This window comes from Triticum dicoccoides, chromosome 3B (genome assembly GCF_002162155.2).
Source record: "Triticum dicoccoides isolate Atlit2015 ecotype Zavitan chromosome 3B, WEW_v2.0, whole genome shotgun sequence".
NCBI classification, from domain to species: Eukaryota; Viridiplantae; Streptophyta; class Magnoliopsida; order Poales; family Poaceae; genus Triticum; species Triticum dicoccoides.
The window spans coordinates 208,893,844-208,898,050 of record NC_041385.1 but is presented as its reverse complement, the minus strand read 5'-3'; the positions used below and the strand labels follow the sequence as shown (position 1 = coordinate 208,898,050).

The 4,207-nt window shown below is 51.5% G+C and overlaps 1 pseudogene; it reads left to right on the top strand.

The window, feature by feature from the left end:
* The first annotated feature begins 210 nt into the window (after positions 1-210).
* Positions 211-3,348, top strand: LOC119279475 (annotated as a pseudogene).
* The last annotated feature ends 859 nt before the right edge of the window (positions 3,349-4,207 follow it).

Below are 4,207 nucleotides of genomic sequence, written 5' to 3'. Positions count from 1 at the left end.
CGCCAGCGCTCTCCACCAATCGGCCACCACCTTTTTCTTCTTCCTTTGCCACCATCTTTCCGGACGGCAGAGGCAGAGTTCCCACCATAGTCTACACGCCCCTGTTCCCTCTGGTTAAATTGATAGCCCAAAACCCCCGTCGCCCACGCTTCTGTCACAGGCACAGCCACGCTCGAGCGAGAGCCACCCAAGCCAAGCCGGTCGGTCGAGATGGCGTCGGCGTCGTCGCCGTCGTGGATCATCCTGGGCAGCGTGGCGCGGGTGTCCGGCACGGACGCCGCGGCCGAGGACCTCCCGCCGGGCGCCGACCTCGCGCTCGCCCTCGCCGCGCCCCCGCGCGTCACCCTGCTCACCGTGCCCCTGCGCGTCTCGCCCGGCCCGGACGAGTACCCCATGGTCCTCGCCGTCGACCCCTCCGGCCTCCTCCTCCTCTCCACGCCCCCGTCGCCGCCCTCCAGCCCCGACGCCGACGGTTTCGTCACGCTCAACATCACCGACCGCACGCCCCCCGGCTACTACGTCTGCGACGCCTCCTCCGCCGCCGCCACCCGCCTCCCCGACCACGGCTTCGGCTTCCTCGACGCCCGCTCCGCCGGCCTCCTCGCGTCCCCGGCGGGCGGCGGCCACTACATGGTCGTCGAGCTCCAGCCGCTCATCGGCAGCGACGAGGCCACGCTGCTCTGCTTCTCGTCCGTGACGGGGCGGTGGAAGGAGAAGGACGTGTTCTACCCCGTGCGCTACGGGATCTGGAACACCGACGCCGCGATCACCAACGCCGGGAAGCTCTGCTGGGTGGACCTCTCCTCCGGCATCCTCTCCTGCGACCCGTTCGCCAAGAAGCCGGTCCTGGACTTCGTCGAGCTCCCGGAGGGCAGGCTGCGGCAGAACATCCACTGCCTCCACTGCGCCGGGAGAGAGCTGAGCACGCGCCGCTGCGTGCAGGTCAGCGGCTGGCATGTTCCGCCTGGTGGAGCTGACCTGCGGCGACCACAGCTCTCGGCCCAGGGGCGTCGTGCTCGCCTCTTGGATGAGGCTCCAGCAGGCGCAGTCCCGGAGCCACCGCAAAGCACCTCGGGTGGTCATGTGGACGCTGGCCGATCCGGGTACCGGGGAGTGGAAGGTGGAGCACAGGGTGAACTTCGCGGATGTCTGGGCGGATGAGAGCTACAAGGCCACCGGGCTGCCCAAGAAAACACCTGTGCTCGCGCTCGTCCACCCCAAGAACCCAGATGTGGTGTACTTCTTCCTGGGCAAGAACCTCTTCGGCATCAACCTGCGCACGAGGAAGGTGGTGGAGTGTGAGGTCTACGAGCTGGTCGGACCGAGCAGGAAACATGTCTCCTCCCGCTGCCTTCACTCATGGGAGCTGCCGGCAACGCTTTGTGCAGGTAATCAACAATAATCCACATTGTCTCATCTGTGCTGTTGCTTTGATGCTGTTGATATGGTTCAGAACACTGAGAAAGACTCTCCTTTTCACGCTGATACGCCTTCTACTGTGGTGATCCTGTATGCTGCACGTGATTATGCCTCAAATATGTGGTTTTGGTAGCTAGGAACCTATAATGATCTGATCCTGATTCATGTTTGGACTGTGAGATAGTTTGCTCTATGCATATTCCCTGGTTGTAACTGTGATCACACATATTACTGTCACCTGAGAATTTTATTGGAATGAAAAATTCCGTTGTAATCGATGGTTAACGTGTACATCCTCGTATAAATGAGGCTGTAGTTCCCCGGCAGAAAATAGATAGACGCTGTAGAGTAAGCAGCTACATTCTTCAGTAGATATACTTACACAGCTCCTGCCCATGCTAAGGTGTCAATTAACAAAGCTTCAGTGCTAGCCATTTCGTCAGAATTTGCGTAAGCATGTGTTTCATTATCATTTTGGACCGATCGTCACCAGTAAATGCATTGAAAATGATTTAGTTATTGGTTATCCTTGCATCGTCGGTCCATCTTTTTATATCTAATTTATTTTAGATGTTCAATTCACCGTTGATGCAGATTTTGTAGAATTCATTGTAGACAACAACTTGTGTGCAGTTCTACCAGCCTGTTGAAACTATGAGATTAATAAGGTTCTATTATAGAAAAGAATTCACCCATGCAGTACAACATACTGTAATATGGATGTGAATTGGTTTTGCCTATTCCTGTAGTCTGTTGGTGGCAGTGGTACTGCTATAGACAAGAACTACTGAAGTATTCCAGTTTACGGTAGTACGAATGTTTATCTTCATCGTCTTATAAGTATGCTTCTAAATCAATTTCTGAAGTGTTACAATTTAGGCTGTGTATAAGAAAATAGGCTAATGTTACAGCTAGGAGTTTCAACTGTATGTGACCTCTGTAGACTAGTATACTTCATAGTTGCTACTTCCATGAATTTCCTTAATAAAGTTCACCTAAAACAACCAGTGTAAGAATTTGATATGACTGAACTTGCTCCATGTTCCTGAGGATGCTCTCAGTTATCATTCACTGTATGCATATTTCAGAATTGGAAATGCTATCTCTGCATCCATGGCAAAATGGGATTCCGCTTCTCTGGACATATGCTATATTTACCTCTTTACGTTAGGGGCTGTAATCAGATACCATAGCGGATCTACCTGCTTCTATGTTATGTTGTTATGTAATTTCGAATGACAAGAGTAAGGTAGATATTGTATCTGTATATATAGTACGTAGTATCTTTCAACAACAACAAAAGAGGGTTTGCATGGTATATCTAGCTGACTAGCTGTAGTGGTAACTGGTAAGGGTTGTTTTCTTTTCGGAAGCAACCAAAGTTAATTCTGCACCACGTTAGTTTTTGTTTCACTTAACTTAACATTCTTTAATCCAAATTAGCATGCTATTCTTCTTTCAACATTGAAGGTGTTCCTGGTCAGACCGACAGTCGCGTGAACGAAGGCTCTGCTTCTGTGGCTTCTATTGAGAGGGGCCGAGATTGAGGAACAGAATTACCATGGTGGCCTTTTCGCAGGTGCGGTTATCCACATTGCCTCTGCATTCCATCTTGTTTGGAGATGAGTCTGTCTTCCATTTTTTCTTGAGCCGCTGTCCTTCATTCCTACTACAGCTTGTAATAGTTTTTTTTTAGAATCTACACACCTTGTAACAGTTGTGTCCTCCTTCCACAGTTTGGTTCAGATAAGGCCCTGGAAGTAGCACATCAAGTTATTGCAAGGTGGCTAGAATTAAGACAGCTCCTAGGTGAAGACCAGCCTTGGCGGACAATGGTTGCATCAACAGCCTCCGGATTGTCATGTTTCAAATGTTAACTTCATGTTTTTATCTACTCTTTGTGTCTGTTGGCACTTCAGGTGTAACGAATTAGCTCGGTTACTCACTTGCTTGCATGGAATTGTGCACTCTGCTCAGTAATTTACCGTTGCATGCTGTAGTATCAACTGCTTATGCTTTCCTTGGTTCTGATCAAATGGAAGTGAGGATACACTTTGTGCTTCATCAGATTCCAAAGTTACAAACTTTCTCCAACGGAGCCTCTTCCTCACACATTGATGTAACTGGTTGATAACTAGGCGCGCGCCGGCCGCCTCCGCGACCATCCAATTAGCCTTTGATCGTGCGGTGCTCAATAACTCCCCACCACACACACAGGCACTTTGCAACGTGAGCCATGTTGCAAGACGGCCGATCGCAACACATGCTGTTTTGTGGACCGGCCAGATTGAGGGAGAGCGGTGGGGGCTGGATCTCGCATCGAAGACAACACATGCGTGATGCTACAAGGTCGACTGACACTGCAAGGCTGGTCACCTGGTGCTGCAATCCAGATTTTTTTCGAAAAGGAGGAATACTCCCGGCCTCTGCATCTGGTCGATGCATACGGCCACTTTATTAATTATTAGCGCAAAACCTTACAAAGTCGTACAACAGTAAGACCAAAGCCACCATCTTCGCAACCTCTGTCGCTACTCCTATCTAACTGATGAAGGGGCGCTGATGGTCTGGGCCTAATACCAAACAGGCCTCGCAGCCAAACCTAACATCTAAGACCTGAGGTCCCAACCTGGACGCCTGCCGGGTATGGGCACCCACCAGTCCGGCGTGCTCCTCAACCAGGCCGCCCGCCGGGTATGAGGCCGCCACAACCACCTACCACATATCCATCTTCAGAGCTGTACTGTTGTAACGGCCTTGCCCGGTCTCGCTGCCGCCGACGCCACCA